This window comes from Myotis daubentonii, chromosome 1, assembly GCF_963259705.1.
Source record: "Myotis daubentonii chromosome 1, mMyoDau2.1, whole genome shotgun sequence".
NCBI lineage: Eukaryota > Metazoa > Chordata > Mammalia > Chiroptera > Vespertilionidae > Myotis > Myotis daubentonii.
The window spans coordinates 166856752-166878708 of record NC_081840.1 but is presented as its reverse complement, the minus strand read 5'-3'; positions in this window follow the sequence as shown (position 1 = coordinate 166878708).

The window sequence follows — 21957 nt, the reverse complement described above, 5'->3', positions numbered from 1 at the left end:
AACCCAATCAATATTTAATAGCATGCTATTCAGCTTCCAGGTGTTTGAGTATTTTGGTTTGTTTTTATTGTAGTTTATTTCTAATATTATGCCATCATGGTCTGCGAAGACGCTTTTTATGATTTCAATCTTCTTGAATTTGGGGATACTTTGCTTGTGACCCAATATATGGTCTATTTTTGAATATGTGTTATGAGCATTTGAGTAGAATGTATATTCCGTGGCATTGGGGTGAAGTGTTCTGAAGATGTCTATTAAGTCCATCTGATCTAGTGAGTCATTTAGGATTGCTGTATCTTTGCTGATTGTTTGTCTAGAGGACTTATCCAGTGCTGTCAGTGGTGTATTAAAGTCCCCTACTATGATTGTATTGTTGTTGATCTCTCCTTTGATATCTTCCAGGAGTTTTTTTATGAATTTGGGTGCTCCTGCATTGGGTTCATATATGTTTACCAGGTTTATATCTTCTTGTTGTATTGATCCCTTTAGTATTATGAAGTGGCCTTCCTTATCTCTTGTTATGGCCTTCACTTTGAGGTCTATTTTGTCCGATATAAGTATTGCTACCCCAGCTTTCTTTTCCTTTCCATTCGCCTGAAAGATATTTTTCCATCCCTTCACTTTCAGTCTGTGTGAGTCCCTTCTATTGAGGTGGGTCTCTTGTAGACAGCAGATGTATGGGTCATGTTTTTTTATTATATGTGCTGCCGAAGCGAGCACAAGGGTCATGTTTTTTTATGCATTCAGCCACTCGATGTCTTTTGGTTGGAGCATTTAGTCTGTTTACGTTTAAAGTTATTATTGAAAGGTACTTGTTTGTAGCCATTTCTTTTTTTGTGTGGCTGTTTTCTTTCTGAGCTTTTTATTTCTTCTTTTTACACCAGTCCCTTTAGCATTTCTTGCATTGCTGGCTTGGTGGTGATAAACTCCCTTAGTCTTTTTTTGTCTGTGAAGCTTCTTATTTCCCCTTCAATTTTGAATGATAGCCTTGCTGGATAGAGTATTCTTGGATTCAGTCCTTTGCTTTGCATCACTTTGTAAATTTCTGTCCATTCTTTTCTGGCCTGATGTGTTTCTTTTGAGAAGTCATTTGATAATCTAATGGGAGATCCCTTGTATGTAACTTTCCGTCTCTCTCTTGCAGCTTGTAAGATTCTCTCTTTGTCCTGAACATTTGCCATGGTAATTATGATGTGTCTTGGTGTGGGTCTTTTCGGGTTCACCTTGTTTGGGACTCTCTATAACAGAGTATTTATTATTTTTAATTAGAATGGATCATGGCAAAACAGAAATAGCGTATGCATGGAGCGGGCCTGGTTCTAAGATGAGGACTGCACTGGCAGAGCAACAGGGACTTGCTTGGCAGTCCCTTTGCTTGGCTTCGCTGTACAGTCATTGATGACGCAGCGTAGTTTTAAAAGGAGCTCTTGCCAGTATCTTTTATACGTACTTCTGTTTGTATCAGGCTCAGAGTTTCAGAGAAATGAAAGTCTGCCTCTCAAAATGGACTCTGACCACCTACATTTGTGAGTTCAATCATTTGAAAAAAAATTATTAATCACTAGCAAACCTTTGGGAATGGTGGTGTCAGTTAGACAAGGATTATCCCCTGAAAACATTAGAGATAAAGAGTTAAGATTACCTGGTAACAAAAGCTTCAATGGAAACCTATCCTTTTTTGGTAATCTTACTCGAGGATATCTTGTTTTATTTTTAATTAATGAGAGAGAGAGAGAGAGAGAGAGAGAGAGAGAGAGAGAGAGAGAGAGAGAGAGAAACATCATCAGTTGTTGATGGGTTGTCTCCCAATCATGCCTGGGCCGCTCAACCAGGGACCAAACCCACAACTTAGGCATGTGCCCTGACTGGGAATTGAATCTACAACCTTTTAGGATGACACTCCAACTAACCGAGTCACCCAACCGGGATGAAAAGCTATCTTTTAACTCCTCTGCTTCAGAGGCAGTTTCTTCACTTTGTCTAGCTATCAGTTTTGTCAGTTCTTCAAGGCATAGCTCTTTACACTTCCTGCGGGAAACCTCAAATCTTCTTTACTAGCATGATTATACTAAGTAGGGTTGTTTTGTTGTCATGGCTTTGTTTTTCATTTTTCAGGATACATAACCAAAATGAGTGTGCTACTTCAAAGGAGTTCCTTGGGGGGACAAAATTTATTCAAACTCACTGTCTTTGCTCAGAGCATTTTCAGAGTACAGTTTCTTTTAAGAATGTGCCTTCAAATTTACTGTGGAAAAATATTGTCAACCTCATTACTTTTTAGTCACAAGACATGCTTCCTTAGTCCTGAACTTCTATACTCTCCTTCATCCTTCCTCTATCCTAATTTTTTGACGTTAAGTTCTATCATTTTACCCTTATTCTCAACTGATTAAGAAAAATATATCGCCACTTAGAGAAGGAGTGAAAGTAGTAAGCTTAAGAAATCCTTCATAAAGCACATAAGGCATAGAATTGTTATTAGAATGTTAACATCTGTGGGCTATTTATGATGCATCGAGCACATCAATAAGTGCTTTACATGAATTAAGTTTTTTGTTCATCCTCCAAACCATATTATGTATGAGTTGTTGTTATCTCCAATTTACATCTATATAATAAAAGCCTAAGCGACTGGTTGCTATGATGCACACTGACCACCAGGGGCAGACACTCAACACAGGAGCTGCCCTCTGGTGGTCAGTGCGCTCCCACAGGGGGAGCAGCCGCGCATCCAGAAGACGGGCTCATGGCTGGCAAGCACAGCAGCGGTGATGGAAGCCTCTCCCACCTCCACGGCAGTGCTAAGGAGCAGTGAGCTGAACAGTAAAGAGCGAGGGATCCGATTGCAAGAGGAATGTCTGACTGCTGGCTTAGGCTAAGCCGGCAATCAGACATCCCCCAAGGGGTTCCAGGCTGCGAGAGAGCACAGGCTGGGCTGAGGAACCCCTCCCCACCCCATCCCCAGTGCACGAATTTTGTGTACTAGGCCTCTAGTAGTGAAATAAATGAGAAAAGTTAAGTGACTTGCTCACAACTAGTTCAGTGTAAAACAGAGACCCAGACCCTGTCAGATTGACCTCAGGTCCTGAACTCTACCTAGTTTAGATAGTTTCAGTGTAACTGAGAGACTAGTCAGATTTCTGCTCCTTTACATTCTGTACACCACACTCCAACATCCATTGTGCTCAGTGCTTTGCACCTTCCCTTCAGTTCATACGTTAGGCAGAGTCTATTTTATGTGTGCCATTTGACTGCTGGACAATCAATACTGATTATGAGTAGTACTAAAGGACCGCTATGTCCATTAGACCCTGTATTCCCTGCTGTGTGTGATCATGTGCTGAAAGGGTAAGGGATTCATAACAAGAAACTGGAAAGGATCTTCCTGGGAAAAGGTAGCAGTTCCAGTGCCACGATGACTTACACTGCCTCTCCTAACAACATCCCTTCCACATTCTCGGAAAATAATTCAGTGTTTATGGTGATTGGTTGAGAGGGATCAGAAAAGTAGGACTAGACTGTAAAACAACATTTTTTAAGGAATTAGATATTTTATAATCTATATAAATCTTGGTGTGCTGCTGAGACAGGTCTAAAACATGATATTTCCAGTATTCTGAGCAACACATTGAAGAGGAAAATAAAATCTATTAAATTAGATTCCTTGAATCATCTTTCCTTGAATCATCTTTTAATATAACTTAATGCCACATTGGGTTATGGTAAGTAAAAAGGAGGGAGCATGTGGGAATAAGAGGATGTCTTATATATGATGAAGATAAATTAATATCATAAGTCTAAGTTCTCGCTATAGTAACTATCCCTGTGATCAACCAGATTTTATTCAAAAAACTACCAAAGCATCACATTTTATTTTTCTAAAATTTGACTTTTAGAATGGTTTTCTCTCTCTCTCTCTCTTTTTTAAAATATTTTTTATTGATTTCAGAGAGGAAGGGAGAGGGAGAGAAAGGTAGAAACACCAATGATGAGAGAGAATCATTGATTGGCTGCCTCCTGCACACCCCACACTGTGGATCAAGCCCACAACCGGGGGGCCTATGCACTGACCTGGTATTAAACTGTGACCCCCTGGTTCATAGGTTGATGCTCAACCCCTGAGCCATGCCAGCCAGGCTGTTTTTCCCCGCTCTTAAATCAAGATATATATCCCAATCTTAAGGCTATACAAAAAAGTACAATTATTTTACTATTAAAATGTCTTTAGATTATTTTAATGGCTGCTATTTAGATGCTCTCCATGAAATTTTTGCTCAGTACAACCATGTACACCCTTTTAAAGTATTCTTTGTATGCTTTATTTATTAGTTCATTCATTCATTCATCAAACATTTATTAAGCATCTATTATATATCAGATACTGATCCAGAAACTCTGATACAGAAATAAATTAAATAGATAAGCTTATATTCTAGTTAGGTGCAATAGAAAATAGGCATAGGCACATATATGTACACACATACATTCACAAGATAACTTTAGATAGCACAAAAGTAGACAGTATACAAAATATAAAACATAGTACTGACATAGAGATTGCTGGTGCAGTGAGATTAGGTGTATATATGTGAAGGAGATATAATTTTACAGAAGGAGTCCTCTTTAGAAAAGTAACAACATGCACTTTAAATATATGATAAGTGAAAATAAATCTAAGGTGAGTACATATTGGGCTTAAGGACAATATTGTATGGAGTGATTCAAGGATAAAACCACATCAGAAATTTATTATAAATTTTAAGGAGTTTGATATATATGTAGTGGAAGTCATTGGAGAGTTTCAAGCAGGAAAAATATGTAATTTGACCCATTCTTTTTTTAAAAAAATACATTTTATTGATTTTTCACAGAGAGGATAGGAGAGGCATAGAGAGTTAGAAACATCGATGAGAGAAACATTGATCAGCTGCCTCCTGCACACCTCCTACTGGGGATGTGCCCGCAACCAAGGTACATGCCCTTGGCCGGAATCGAACCCGGGACCTTTCAGTCCGCAGGCCGACGCTCTATCCACTGAGCCAAACTGGTTAGGGCTGACCCATTCTTAAAAAGAAAACTCAGTTACCATGAAGATAATAGACCATGCTGGAGTATCAAAGTGAAAGCAGGGACAATAGCAATGGGTTAGGAAAGAGATGACAGAAACTGAGAGTAGAGCAGTAATAGTGGAGATGATGAGAAATAACCAACAAGACTTGCTGATGACGCCCCCTCCTCTTTACTTGCAAGTGAGGGGAGAGACAAAAAGAGGAATAAAAATGACTTCTGGAATTTGGACCTGGGAAGATTGTGGAGGTTATGGGGAGGATGACTATAGCAATCATTGAAATACAGAAAGGGGACATTCAGAAATGGAGTGTGAGAGAAGGAGAAATCGAAAGTTCTCTTTGTGACATGCTAAATTTTTGAAACTTATAAGGTACCCATGTGGAGATATCTAATAGGCAGGTGGGTAATGAGAGATGCATTGGGACTGAAATGTAAAATAGAGAATCTGAAACCCATCAGGTGCTCATGAACTTAGGACACTGATTTAGATCAAGAATGCAATTCATAGACAAACAAAATGAAACCAAGGTCAAAAACCTGTGGCCCAAGACTGAGATGATGTCCACAGAAAGAGGAACAAGTCAAGACAGACTGAGCAGCAGTGAGACAGGAGGAACCATGACTCTTATGAAAGCCAAGGGAAGGGAGTATATAAGGCAGGATGCTAACTTCAGTGAAATTTTCTGGCAAGTCAAATAAAGTGAAAACAACGTATTGAATATAGGACTTGGCAAAATGAAGATCACTGGTGTGCATAAGAAGGGGCTTTTCTGTGAGGTAATGGGAGAGATGCCAGGTACCAATAAGTAGAAGAGAGAACAGAAGGTAATATGCATCATTGGTAAAACTCATGTTTTTCAGGAACTATCAATGTTAGGACTTTTTTATAGTAAAGGAAGGCAGAAAGATGTAAAATGTAAAGTGGCTTGGCTAGAACATAAGGTAAAGGACGTTGTTTGTTTTTAATGAATATTTTTCAAACACAAAATGACCAATAGAAAGAGAAAAACATGATTATATAGGAAAAAGGGAAACATAATTGCTAAAATACAGTTCTTGAAAAGACAAATATCATGAAGAATTTAGTGGCCAATGGAAGATTTGGCCTTAGAAGCAGGGTCAAATTTATTACTATAAATATGTTTTCTCATTATTATCATCAATGTTTGACATTTTCTTAATATCAAAAGTATTTATTTAAATATGTATTTAAATTTTTTGCTAAGTACGAAGCTAATCACATAGCTAATTATATACATAAACGTTGAAATGCTCAATATAGTAATAGTTTTAAAAAATGCTATAGTTTTTTGTTTGCTTTTTAATTTAAATAGTTTCATTTTGAATTTTTTTAGAAATGTTATACAATTAACATTACATCAGAATTATCAGAAATTACAAAGTCAACTCTTGTCATGTTTCATTATTCTCTAGTCCTTGTAAATGCTTTTATTAGAGTCAGAATTTGGGTTTTTGTCTCTTTTTTTCATATAGCAGTAAATAAAACTTTGATATGATAAAGTCTTCATGTTTATCACTTTTTATAGATGTACAATATTCTATCAAGGTAATATATCACATGCATCTTACTTGTTATTAAATATTTCCACTCATCTAAGAATTTACTAATAATTTTGTTTTAGTAAATGATTTTGTATGTTCATTCTTACTCTGTGTGGAAATTTCTTGACTGAGTCAGTTATCCTTGATGCTCAAAGCCATGCATCTTACACATCAATTATGTATATCAAATGTCTCCTACATGAAGAAGAGTTTATAAGATAAAAATCAACAATAACTGGAAAGGCAGCCTTACTAATAGTAACTGACACTTGTATAACATTCACTGAAGGCCAGGTACTTTCTAAGTGCCCTACATATGTTAATTAATGCAATCGACCATAGGGGAATTATTATTAAGCCAACTTTACAGATGAGGAAACTGAAGATGGAGAGGTTGTGTAATTTGTGCAAAATGACCCAGTAAGTGAGGAACCTGGAATTGTGTTCCAGGCAGTTTGACTACTGAGCATTCTCTTAACCACTATGCTGTGCTGGTCTGAGCAGTTAAAATATTCCCTTATTGTATTTAAAATTGCTTTTTATCCAGGTGCTTTTCCTTCTTCCCTATTTATTTATTATTTATTTATGTATTTATTGAAGTGATTGGGGTGATATTGGTTAATAAAATTATATAGTTTTCAGGTGTACAATTCTATAATACGTCATCTGTATATTGTGTTGTGTGTTTACCATCCAAAGTCAAGGCACCTTCCATCACCATTTTCCCCCTTTCCCCTTTTCTACCTCCCACTCCCACGCCACTTTCCCTCTGGTAATCACCATGCTGTTGTCTGTGTCTATGACCTGTTTGTGTGTGTGTGTGGTTGTTGTTTTATTTTGCTTAATCCCTTCACATTTTTCATTCAGCCTTGAAAACCCCCACCCTCCGACAAACCTGTTCTTTAACTATGAGTCCATTTATTAGTTTATTTTGTTCACTAGATTCCACGTAAGTAAAATCATATTGTACTTGTCTTTCTCTGACTGGCTCATTTCGCTTATCATGATGCTCTCCAGGTACATCCACGCTGTCGCGAGGGGCAGATGTCCTTCTCTTTTACGGCCCAGTAGAATTCCATTGTGTAAATGTACCAGGGCTTTTATATCCACTCAACTACTGGTGGAACCTTGGGCTGCTTCTAATTCTGGACTATTGTAAATAACACTGCAATGAACAGAGGGGTGCATATATCCTTTTGAATCAGCGTTTCAGGTTTCTTTTGATAAATTCCCAGAAGAGAAATCACTGGGTCATAAGGATGTTCCATTTTTAATTTTTGGAGGTCACTTCATTCTGCTTTCCACAGTGGCTGCACCAAGCTGCATTCCCACCAACAGTGCATGAGGGTTCCCTTTTCTCCACATCTCACCAACACTTATTGTTTGAACACTGTATAGTTTTAAAGTGATCTCATATATAATACCTAGTTAAATGCTCTTACAAAAGCTCTTAAAGCTCCAAAATAAAAATAAAATAAAAAGTATTCATTTTAGACTGGTTTTAATATGTAGAAATGATGATTAAAAATAATCTCAGAGAAACAGAGTTTAGAGTAACATTATTATTGGTGGTGGTGGTTTTTCAAAATAAAGACAATTCAAAGTAATGTTCTGTAGCTACCCTTTTATTTGAAGAATACACAGGAAGATAATAATTGATGGGCACAGTTTATTGATTAGGCATTTGATGGTCAATTAATGCATTCTCTTTCTATTTAAGACAAATTTATTTACTGGGTTTATTATTGTCCATCCACAGGGAGACATTTTTTGTTCAATTGCTTGTGGTGGTTAACAATGTTCAAAGGTGGAATGCTGGAATTTACATTTATTAATGCACACTGGTTATGTCATTGCCTAACACTGAGCCTAGCATGTAACTAAACATAAGCATGTACGAATGAAAAGAACAGAGAATAAACAAACCCACGGATGAGGGCTCTGGTCATGCCTTGGCACCAAGGGCAAATAATGAATTTGATCTTTCTTAATATTTTCTACAGGCATGTAGTTCTATATAGGACAAACAAGTCACACACAAACGTGTTTTTGAGATAAAGTAGTTCTAGAAGACCTTTTCTACGAATTATTCAGCTCTTACCAGTATAGCAAACTTCTGAGGTCAACAATCAGGAATCCCAGTTAGAAACTACAACTTTATTAGATGACATAGAAAACGTATGTTTTTGCAGAGAGATAGAGAGAAGCAGAAATAGAGAGAGAGGGAGTTGGAGAAGGAAAGGGAAGGAAGTGGGGGCGGGGGGAGAAGAGGAAAAGAGAAGAGAGGAGAGAAAGGACATGGAGAAATAGGAAAACAACACCAGGAAAAGGCCAAAACTATTTCTATTCATGTATAATAGACAATCCCAAATTTCATAAAGAGAAAAATCAGACAAAACAGAGGAAGGCAAAGACATGGGTGTATGCCAATGATTCACAAGCAGGATGAGACTAAAAAGTATGCATAAAAACACAAGGCAAATCAAAGCAAAAAATACATCTACTTCCAGGGTCCCTGAGAGTTTACCCTAATTTGTGTCTGGTTAACCAGATCAACTTATGGAAGATGCTTGAAGTAGCTGTGGGTATTGTTAACTTTTATATGCAATGATTGGGAACACTTAAGTTGGAATTTATACAGACTGGCACAACTAAGACCTAAAGGAAAACCTGATCTCTCTCCTACAAAATGTCTGAGGGCCTGCAGTTCAGGGCTGGTTTGAAGGTTCCACATCCATCAGGAATTTAATTACAAGTGTAAAGGATTTAATAGTTAAGTATGAGTGTACTTATATAATGTTCCTGTGTTCAACCCATTTATACGTTTCATTTTTACATGAAAAATTTATATTGAGATTTAAATATTCTCAGGTAGCTCATACACAGGTATCTGTTAGAACTAGTTGACTACTACAGAAACTATGATTAACTAATCTTCCTTCTACCTTTTGCTCGTCTAACCTCAACATGCATTTGCCACCTAATAGTCAAATTGCCTACTTGAACTACTGCTAATCACATTGAAAGAATGTCAGCAACTGGATGTGACCTGGCAAAATACACTGTCCTTTAAACACTCTGACTGAAGGTAGTGCAGCAATTCCACTATATTCTTAATGTTCAGAAATGCAGGTCTAGGGTCACAACTTGTGAGTTTAGGCAACTGGAAAATATAGTTTTTATTCCAGATTTATCAATGGAAAAATATCCTCAGGTGAGGATTAACAAAAATGAAAAAAAAATATGAGAAAACTAAGGCTTTGAAAAACTAAGAACTTGCAGAGAATCTTGCAACTTGTCTTTGACATGAACATTTGTGCTCTTTATTAGGATGGATGGATGGATGGATGGATGGATGGATGGATGGATGGGTGGATGGATGGAATTTGACTAGATTAATTGATGATTATAGGAGATAAATGGATGCATAAATAGAAAGGTGTATTAGTTAACGACACACACACATATCTCTTTTTTTTCTATTTCCAAGGTCTACTGTAACAAACTGGTGGCTTAAAGATAACAGAAATTTATTCTCTCATAGTTTTGGAGGCTAGAAGTCCAAAATAAAGGTTTTAACCAGGGTGGTCCCTTCTGGCAGCCTCTGTTTTCAATAATATTACAAATCAGAAAGACAATTACTTTGTAGAGTTTCTGTATAGTGTTTTCTTGTGTCTATTTGAAACACATGTGGTACACTAACTAATTTATATACTGCTATATTTTAATATTGATACTCTAACAAAATGGACTGTGAGAAATTTGGTGCTGATATTCTTGACTTTGACAACACATCAAATACTGTCTGAGTCAATGAAGAGTAGCTTGAAGCAAAAATCAATAAATGTTAACTCCTGTTTGGTTATCTGGCTTAGATCTATGAGTTTTGGAAAACAACATGCTTTTTTCTAATAGAATAAATATGGTATATCAAACAATTAGTCATCTGACACTACATCATGGAGAATGACAAAGCAGTCAGCATATACAAATGAAGTTTGTCCACAAGTATTTATTCCAGATGCTTATGTATTTTTATTATCCAAAATCTATGTGTGAAAGAAGATAAGTTTAAAGTTATTTGTATGGCAAATAATACAATCCTATATAATAAAAGGCTAATATGCAAATGGACCAAACAGAGGAACAACCGGTCGCTGTTATGCGCACTGACCACCAGGGAACAAACACTCAATGCAGGAGCTGCCCCCTGGTGGTCAGTGTGCTCCCACAGGGGGAGCTCCACTCAGCCAGAGACTGGGCTCAAGGCTAGGGAGCACAGCGACGATGGTGGGAGCCTCTCCCACCTCTGGGGCAGCACTTAGTATGTCCAACTGACAGCCTAGGCCTACTCCCCACAGACCTAAGCCATCGGTCAGACATCCCCTAAGGGGTCCCTGACTGCAAGAGGGTACAGGCCAGGCTAAGGGAGCCCCCCGAGTGCCTGAATTTTGTGCATCAGGCCTCTAGTAATGAATAAATAATAGTACAGGAATAAAGTGTTTCGTGTACTCACAACTGTAAACCTACTTTGTCAATCTCTGTATATATGTATATGTGTATATGTGTGTATGTATGTATGTATGTATGTATGTATGTATCTAGAAAGCTGCCTTTTAAGTTTAAGACCTTAATTGAAGAATGGCTTTGGGCACATTGTGAATTCCTTGATGATAAAGAACAGATGGGATTCATTGCTAGCTCAGTGTGAAACAGGAGGAAAATGCTTGTAGATATTCAAGCCTGGTATGGAACAGCTATTCCAGCCCCAGTAGCCAGGGCTTATAAGGGTAAAAGGACCAAGATGATAAACACAAGGCAAAGTTTGTGCAAAAGAAGTGAAATCAGCCCAGTAATTACTTAATTCCTGAAAGGAAAAATATCTCTCCTGCAGGGGAATACTTTAAAATGAACTAAAAAATAGAGACATACTGGTCTCAGTAGGGTTCAATTACAAAGTTGCAAGATTTGTTTTATTGGCACTAGGAGAAGCTCAGCAGTAATTTATGTTCTGAAAGGCCTTTCAAACACAAAGTCAACTTCTCTTTTAGTTTCAGACCCCCTGAGTCTCCCAAGAAAAGAAATATGCCAGTCAAATGGCAAATCAAAATAAAATTTCCACATAATCCACAGTGGGAAAAATTTTTTAAATACCTAGAAATATAGCAAATAGGGTTTAGTCTATTTAATAACTGAGGGATATAAAGGAAGAAACAAGCTATTGTTATGAAATAAAGGAGGACAGAAAGATATTAATTATCATCTGTGGATGGATGGAAGAATGAACTCTTGACTCATTTTGGTATAACATTTATATAACATTTCAGGTACTTAGAAATGCATGGTGTGTACAAGCCATTATTCAGTTAATGAGATGTTAAACCCCAATTTGCGTTGAAATTGTCCAGTGTTGCTTTTCATTAAAGAGATAATGACTCAGAAGATATTTTAGGTGTTGCTACAAGCTTCTGTTTTCATTCCATTTTCAGTTGGCAAATTGGGTCACATTGGATTACAAGACTATAATCAGACCTATAATACACCCATGTTACCTGATTTTGCTACACAGAAATGATAAAACATGACAGCCCCCTCGCACCTGGCTTGCAATCTCAGCATACTATCTTGCTGAAGCAAGTCAGCAGACCTTTATTCAATAGCCTAAAGTTCGCTTTAAGGCACTTTTGTGACTATTAAACTGTGCTCTTGGAAGGCAAAACAACTGCAACGGTTCAGAATGCTAAAGTAGGTAATATCACAAACTTGATAGTTTAGAGCTCTTATATTTCTCTTGGATTTTGCTGGCATTGCAAACTAGCTGAGGGTTTGCTCTCCATAGATCTCATTAGCTGGAGGGAGGAAGCACCTGGCCATCACCGAAGGGCTGATGGCGCCTCCAAAAGCAGTAGACTGTCTTTGGAAGCATATATAACCAAGCTTCAGGGCGATTTTCTAAGCTGCCAGGTCCTTGGTACAGTCAGTCGGGATCTTTTGATCTTTCTCTCAGTACAAACTATGAGACTATCATAGAGAAAAGCCAATTCATAAATGTTTTGCTATCATCATAATTCCCATCACAGATGAAGGTATGGCAAAGTCAGCCAACTTTTTGTTGGTAAGGAAACCTGCCTTTCGGTAATAAGTTGAGTAACATGTCTCCGCCACATTGTCTATAAAGGGCCTGAGAGTAAATATTCTCAGCTTTATGGGCTAAAGTACTCAACTGTGCCCGCAGAATGTGAAAGCAGCCATGGACAATAGCTAAATGAATGACTGTAACTGTGTTACAATAAAACTTTATTTCTAATAACAGGCCGTGGGCCAGACTTGGCCCACAGGCTAAGTTTGTTGAACCCTTCTCTAAAGCCGTGTTGAAGTTCATGCTTTGATCATGAATGCTTTTGCTCGGTATGTACCCTAAGGAAAATTTTTATTAAAAAAATTATTTAAAAAAAATTTCACCCTAGTGTTCATTATGTTTTTATCCATAATGAGTAAAACCGTAATTGCCTTAATGCTCAACAAGAAATAGTCAAGCATATCAAATAGAGGTAACATATGCATCTGCCTAAACATAAATTTGAAAACTGTATGATGATATCTCAATATTTGTATTTTAAATAAATAAGATTATGTGAAAAATGTAGTCTACAAAAATTTGTATACCTAAGGACAGAAATTAAACATGAACATGCATAATCAAAACATTTTAAAAATTCAGGGTGTAAATGAAAGCTAAATTATTTAAAATTCACACATGAGACAGAGGGAAAGCACTGGGATAATCCACACATTAATTCCGCAGCCTCTTATTGAGCAGTGATTAGGTGGCAGTCACTGTGCTTGGCTTTGGGATAACAGAAATAAATGATAGCCTTCCCCTGAAAGAAGCTTATAAACAATAGAATAGGACAGAGAGAATAGAACTATGACACCTTCTCTAGTGGATAATGAGGGAGGAGATTCTAAGAGAACCAGAAGAGCATTAACAACAGGAGAACTTGCCATCAAGGAAGAGAGTGGGGAATGAGAGGGATGAGGCCTAACAAGCCAGGTTATGAAGAGGTTGATATGACATATCAAGGAGTTTAGACTTTATCCAGAGGCAATATGGAGGAGAGGGGTGGACTTCATTGAAGGGATTTAAATTCAAAGTTAAATCATCTCTTGAAAAAAATGGTACTAATACAGCATCAAGGGTTTATTAAGTAAAGCAAGGACGAGATAGGAAACATAAGAAATGTCACAGCCCAGCTGGTGTTGCTCAGTGGTTGAGCATAAATCCACCCATGCACCAAGAGGTCACCAGATTGATTCCTGGTCAAGCACATGCCCTTGTTGCAGACTTGATCCCCAGTTGGGGGCATGCAGGAGGCAGCCAATCCATGAAAAGATGGGTTTCTATCTCTCTATCCCTCTCCCTTCCACTCTCTCAAATATGAATAAAAACATTAAAGAAGCCGAAACTGGTTTGGCTCAGTTGATAGAGCATCGGCCTGCAGACTGAAAGGTCCCAGGTTCGATTCTGATCAAGGGCATGCACCTGGGTTGCGGGCACAACCCCAGTGGGAGATGTGCAGGAGGCAGCTGATTGAGGTTTCTCTCTCATCGATGTTTCTGGCTCTCTATCTCTCTCTCCCCTCCTCTCTGTAAAAAATCAATAAAATATATTTTTAAAAAAACATTGAAGAAAAAAGAAAAAGAAAGAAATGTCACAGAAAAGTGGCTTTAGAGTTATCAGTTGAATGCTGAGTCCTCGTGCTAATTGTGTGGCCTGCAGCAAGTATGATAGCCTTTCCAATCTCCTTCCCCACATTAATAAAATGGTCATAGCAATATTTTCTTTAATTAGCATTATACAATTTATAAAATAATGTTTTAAAACTATTAGTACAGTGGTTGTCTTAAAGACTAAATATATAATTGGAAGTTGAAGTTGCTATTACTGACTATAATAGTATAGGTTAAAAGTGTTGGAGGCTTGAATAAAATAAGTTTGAGAATAATGGAGAAAAAGGAAGTGATAGATTAACAAAATCCCTGGATAGGGGATGGAAAATGAGTTGTCAAAATTAACCTTCTGGAGGATTATTTTATTAATCCAATTTGCAATAATATAAAAACGACTGATTTTAGAGTTAGATACTTAAGAATTTAGAAAATTATTAAAATAGTTGAGGTATAGCCCTAACCGGTTTTGCTCAGTGGATAGTGCATCAGCCTGCAGACTGAAGGGTCCCAGGTTAGATTCTGGTCAAGGGCATGTACCTTGGTTGCAGGTACATCCCCAGTAGGGGGTGTGCAGGAGGCAGCTGATTGATGTTTCTCTCTCATTGGTGTTTCTAACTCTCTATCCCTCTCCATCTCCTTTCCTCTCTTTAAAAAATCAATAAAATACATTTAAAAAAATAAAAATAAAATAAAACAGTTGAGGTATAAAAATATTGAAATCTGACCCAGTACTGACTTAAAAATATGAAAAATGTGACTTCCCTAAAGTATACAGAATTTGTAAGATACCGGCTATGCCCGGCTGGGCTTATAGGTGTGGGGACACATGAAGTGAAGGAAAGAAAACTTATCTAAATGTGTGACTGAAGGAATGCAGTAAAGATCTGACCTGCCATTGTAAATGTCCTTTTCTAATTATTCATTAGTATGTGGAATCTATTTTAGCATGAAATATATAGCTATTGTTGTGAAAAACTCTTCCAAATTTTCTAAGAAATTTAAAGCAGAAAAATCAAGAAAATAAATTTCTAATAACAGACCCAATTTGATTCTAATTTTGTTTGAATCAGTACTGTTGATTGGCAGTGCTAGTTTTCTCTCAAATTGCAATTCTGCTCCCTCAAGCAGATGTCTCTTTGAGCAGAGATGGCATGTGGGCACAGCTGCAGCCCCCCTCCTCAGCTAGTTCTTCTTTCTATATAATCTGGAGTGCCTGTCAATGTTCTTTGCCATTGTGCATTTTTTTTTCATTCAATGTATAATTTTTCCATAAATAACTTGCTGATTTCATGTTCTTATCTATGATGTGGTAGCATGTCAAAGAGGCTCTTTAATCCGTAAACAAATTATGTCTATTGCTTTACCCCTTTCAAGAACTCATTGACTCTCTTGCCGGATGAAAGTTAATTGCTTTGTTAAGCCTGACACTCGTCTTTCTTTTTATCAATCCATGCATTTTTTTTCCATATCATTCTATACTTGTTTAAGTGTTCTCATATTGTTTTTATAATCATTTAATCCAGTATATATTTGTTCTAACCAGACTCACAGTTCTTTTTAAGGGTTTAATGTCTATGGAGCTTCTGTCCATAAGAAGAAAATATCTGGCTAAATTGTGCTCAATTTAATATTTATATTGTATTTTAGCTAATGAATTTGCTCATGTTCTGATTTTGTTAAATTAACATTTGTTAAGTTGAATTATGAATCACTGTTCAATAACAGACCACAAGAGAATATGAAATGAAGTTTTTACTCACAGGTCCTGGAAGAAATACATAGAAACTTGAGGGGCCACATAGGGAAGGCAAGGCAGAGTACAGACAGAGATAGCCCTAGGATCTGAGGCTCATGCCTTTATTAGGATCCATGGGTGGAGTGATTTGGGTTTCTGGGCTAAGGCCAGATTGGTCCACTCAAATCTAAAGAGCAGTATTTTGGTAAGTTGCATGCATGGGGTCATATCTATGCACAAGGGACTATTGATTACAGTCCTGTTGGGAAGTCATATAAGGAATTTTCATTTGCTTGTGACGCTGTGGGCTGTTATCTAGTGCATGCACTTGCATAAGTGGCCTAGTGTCAATTTAAGGACCCTGCAGGCAACTTGGTCAAACAAAATGAATGCCAACTCATCAATACCATGGAGTAGCTTAGCTAAACTCCCAATAGCCCAATATTAAAAAAGAGGGGACTTAATACAGTGGTTTCTGTCAAATGATCTAATCACAAGTGAATAAAGTTTATATAAAATTGAAAATTACAATTAAGTACTTACACATCTCTTATTGGAAGAAAGGTGAGATAGGGATATGCTGGAAAAGCCAATTTCAACTTATATCTCCCATTAAGTCATACACTATCACATGAAATCATGTTCTTTGACAGTGATGTCCATTCAACAACAGCTCTATAAGAATGTTGCTATAGTGATCAATTAAGAGAAAAATGTGACTTCTAGATATATATGCTGGTAGTTATTTTAAACACTAAAGTTATACTTTCTAGACACTATAATTTTTATTAGACTCTCATTTTAACTTAGTGAAATAGGATACAATATACCATTAATCCAAAAACATGACATTATGGAGTGATCAAATGTTGAGAAGCAGTATTAAGCTTTCTATCTAGTGTAAATTATATCTGTAAAATGGTATTGTGGTCATTTAGAACCAGCAAGCAGACCTAAATAGCATAGGACAAGTAATAAATTATGGCTGAAATGGGTATTTCTGAACAATGAAGTAAAATGGAACAATAAAATACGTATGTAATGATTGACAAGAAATCAATGAAGAATGGACTTGGCCATTTGGCAGCCTGCTGAAGCATTATAAATTTTAGTAGAAATAGTACAATGTTAATTTTGTTCATTTCACTGTCCATCATTTATTTAATCAAATTCTCTACTTTAAGGAAAAGCAATAATGTGCACAAATAATACACAGTTATCAACAAGGATCAAAGGAGGCCCTGGATAGGTAGCTCGGTTCTTAGAGCATCATCCTGATATGCCAAGGTTGCAGGTTTGATTCCCTGTCAGAGCACATACAAGAATCAACCAATAAATGCATGACTAAGTGGAACAACAAATTGATATTTCTCTCTCTCTCTCTCCTTCTGCCCCTTTCCTCTCTATTCCCCTCTCTAAAAAATCATTTTTTTTAAGAGCAAAGGGAAGAGAGAGAACTGAATATAGTCTAAGAATAGGTTCTAAAAATGGGTGTGGCTAGATAGAGCAAAGAGTTATAATTTGAAGGGTTTGTCTTTAAACCCTAATTCAGCAAGAGAATTTCAGGTCAAACATCTCAAATTTGGGACCAAAGCACTTTGACAGTAATCTTGTAGATTTTACTAACTACTGGTTCTAAACTATTGCCAGACACCAAAATTCTGTCATGGATAGCTTCAAATTTTCTTGTACTACAAATGTTAATAAAACAAACAATATCGATAAAAATTCATTTAAAAAATAGGTAGACATATATACAGATAGTCTTTGTTAGTATTTCCTTATTTTAAAAATCAATCATAGACTCAAAAATAAGGAAATAGTGACAAACATAACGCATAACACATTTTAGTGTTCTAATATGCATTGTCATAAATTATACTGAGAAAAATCAAAAAGAATAAATCAGTATTTATACCTTTGATACCAGGACTTATCAATTTTTCAACAAATCTTAGAAGAATTTTATTAGAATAGTAGAGGATTCTCACATAATTCCTGAGAATGACTAGTATCCATTTCTTATTTATTCACACAGCAAATATTTGTTATATATATATATATATATTCCAGAAAATTTGGTGGGCAGTGGGAGTTTGTTAGTTAGCAGTATTACTAATTTAATGGGAGAATAACAGGAGATGACGAAAAAATGATGGCATTTCAAAGCAGAATGATGACTTAGAATGACGAAGAAACAATAAGTAAGCTAAACAGGAGAAATATGATTTTGAAGGGAAATTGTTGACTATGGAAAAGTTAAAATAGTCACTAAGTCAATTCCAGAGGTATAGGGTAGTGATGGCATGTCAGAAAAAGTAAAAGTGGTACAAATAGAGGGAAGTACTAGTTTTATTGCTTCCACTCTGAATACCAGGCAAGTAGGCTGTTCATTTTGAGCAATACTATTTATTTACTAAGGTAATAAACCCCCAAATAACCATAGAAAGACAAAAGCTTGATCAAGATCTAGAATCCTTCCCATCTAAGGGTGGCCACTTAGAATTCTGGAAGGATTTAGTCTGACTAGGAGAAGACCTGTGGGAGTGGCAAAGGCTCTCGTGGAACAGCCATGTCCAAACGTAAGGAGCTGTAGGTGTTCTGATTCTAACAGGTCGGTCCTATGATCTTCAGTAATGAGGAACAACATCTCATTTGTTAATTTAGCTCCAAAAGTCCCTCATAAATTCTAAAAACACTGTGACAGCATTGTTCCCATAAGTTCTAGTGATGTCTTTTAGACTCAGCGGAGAGCAGTCCTGTGGGAGAGGGTTGGCCTGAGGAGCTGCTAAATTCCCTGGATTGGTAACAATAAGGAATGTTATTAGATTGAGAATGGATGTATTGATCAAGGAAAGCACTGGACTTCTCTTTGGAACTCCATTAGGGCTATAAAATCATTACCTGCTTGCTTGTCTGCAGTTAGTTTATCCTATTAGCTAACCCCCTTTGAGTACATCAGTCCTACATCTATTGAAAAGTGAAAGAGAAAGAGAAAATATAAGGGGAATGTTCACTTAACATAAGATATGTACCGGTGAAACAGACTGCTATTGTAAAACGACAATAAAAAGTCTACCCAGGTAAAACTAGGGTTAGGTAAAATGTTTTTCCTAAATCAAAAATAACTCAATCTGAATGACAAAATCAGGAGGTCAGTGGTAACATGTACCCAAAAGTAACATTATCCAATATTAAAGACTGAAGCCAGAGACCACAGAATTTAAGGACAACAATCTGGTCAGTTTTCAATCTCAGAAGAGTAATAACCAAGAGTGAAAAATAAATTATTACTAACTCATTCAAAAAGTAACCCAATAGGTAGATGATCTTATCTGTGGCACTTGTCTGTGAGTTAAACTCCGCCCGCCCCACCCCACCCCTGGACTGCCCTGTAGAGTTGGAAAAGTCTCCAGGTCACATGCACCCTCACAGCCTCCAATCCTCCCATTTAAGATCAGTGCACATACTGTGATAGGCTTTCTGCCTTTCAGTCCTACTAGCTCTTCCTGGATGACAACAAATAAGGAACAAATAAGGATAGGCTGCCTAGAAAACCCTCATTCTTTGATTCCCCAAACTGGGGAGGTTAGAAAGGGGTCGGGGCTTGCACCAAGCTGCAATAAATTGCTGAAACAAAAGGATCACTGTGAATATATAACTATGATTTATCAACTATGCTGATCAGACTAGAATCAACAAGGAGAACAACTCATTAACTCATCTGTAGCACCCCAGAAATTCTCAAACAAGCATATTTAAATTTATATATGATAAAATTTAAAGAACACTCTTTCTTTACTTTTTTTAAAAAATCCCATCTTGAAATTCTTACAGGATGGTCTGGGCCACATCGCAAGGTGATCTCCGCCGCCTCTCTCTCTTTCTGCATCTTTGTCTCTGTCTTTGTCTCTGTCATTGTGGTCTCTATCAATTCTTCCTTAGTCTCAAAGGGCTACCTAATTCTATGTCCAAACTATGCTTGCAATCTATGACCTTGCAACTCCTCACGTCCTTATAATATGAGGAGTGGTTTAGTGCCATAGACTGCATTTCTGTTACCTATTCAGAATGGTGATACTTTAGTACAAATATTCTGGCACAGTAAAGACAGATTATAGATGATACTCTACCTTGCTAAAGCATAGTATAGTTTGGTTTTCTTCCAAGTGTGTGCAAAATGTGTATTGTGATCAAAATTACAAACACACAATTGTTGATTACTTTCCAGTGTATCTCACATTTAGCAATGGGTATTGAACTAGTCTCTGTGTTTCCCCACTGTTGTATCTTGCTCTGGTTTTAGTTTCAAAGTTTTCCTCAAATTACTAACTGTGCTTTTTCTAATATACTAATGTATTTTCTTGTGAATTTTACTTTATATTTCAACTAACCAAAATAAGTGCTAACTCCAAGTGTGTTCCCTCTGGCATCTTTTTTTAAAAGGACAAATATTAAAATCTCCACAGTTCCACAGGTACATTTTTCCAGATAGTTATTTGTCAGGAATAATGTTAAAATTTCTTTTCATTTCTTTTCTTGGAAGGGGATTGGAGATAAGCAAAGATTTCTTTAGGCCCTTATAACAGTTAGTTTCTAAAATGCTATAATTATTTGGCCTCATAAGGTACATGAGAGTACATATAAAATCAATTACTGTCATAACATTTTCTAAGTAGTTATATTGACTAATTTTTCAAGTAGTCATATTGGTGTCACTTAGAAATCCCATCTGATAAAAATAAAGTTAAAGAAGGGAGAAAAGAAGGAAAAGAGGGAAGGAAGGAAGGAAGGAAGGAAGGAAGGAAGGAAGGAAGGAAGGAAGGAAGGAAGGAAGGAAGGAAGGAAAATAAAGTTCTAAATAAAACGTCAATTTTTCCTAGTCAACATTCTTATTCTTAAAAAAAAAGACGTTTTGTTACAGAACTGTGTTAGACTTTGAGAAAAATGCTACAATAGTACAGAGTTCCCATATACTCTACACTCAGTTTCCCTATTAACATCTTATAGTAGCATGGTATATTTACTTCAATTAATGAACCAATATTAATACATTTTACTTTAGATTTCCTTAGTTTTTACTTAATATCCTTTTGTTGCTGTTGTTCTAGAATCCCATCCAGAATACACTACATTTAATTCTCAGGTTTCCTCAGGCTCCTCTAGACTGTGATGAAACATCTTTAGTCTGTACTAATATCCAGTTTCCTCCGTATTGCTTTATTAATGCCCCCAAGGTGCTCTTTCCCTAATTATCATAAATTATTATTCTAATGTTTAATTTCTGTAGTTTATCAAGAGAATAAGCTATCACTTAAGAGATATATTGTATATTCCCCAATAAAAAAAGTTTCTTTCTCTTTTTTGTTTTAATTTATTCTTCTTTTTTTTTCTTTCTCAAAATATTAACTGGCTGCCAACTGTGTGTCAGGTGTTATTATCTGCCATTGGAATTCATCCAACAACAAACCACTAGAAAACCTGCTTTGTGGAGCTTGCATTTTAGTGAATAAAGACAAAATGTAAAAAGCCATAATAATTGCATAGCATTCTAAAAAGTAATAAATGCCACAAAAGAGATAAAATAGTGCCAGGTAAGGAAGATTGGGAGGGAAGGAGTAGTCAAGGTCATCCTCAACTGGCATAGGAGGAAAGATCTAAAGGAAATGAAGGTGTGAGCCTTACGGTATCTGTTGATAGGGCATTTTGCTCAGAGGCAAAAGGCAAGAGCCAGTGCAAAGGCTTTGAGACAGGAACTGCCCGGAGTGTGTGAGGAACAGTTAAGAATCTGTTATAGGTAGCTGGAGCAGAGTGAGGAAGGAAATGGGTAATAGGCAATAATGTCAGCAAGGTAACAG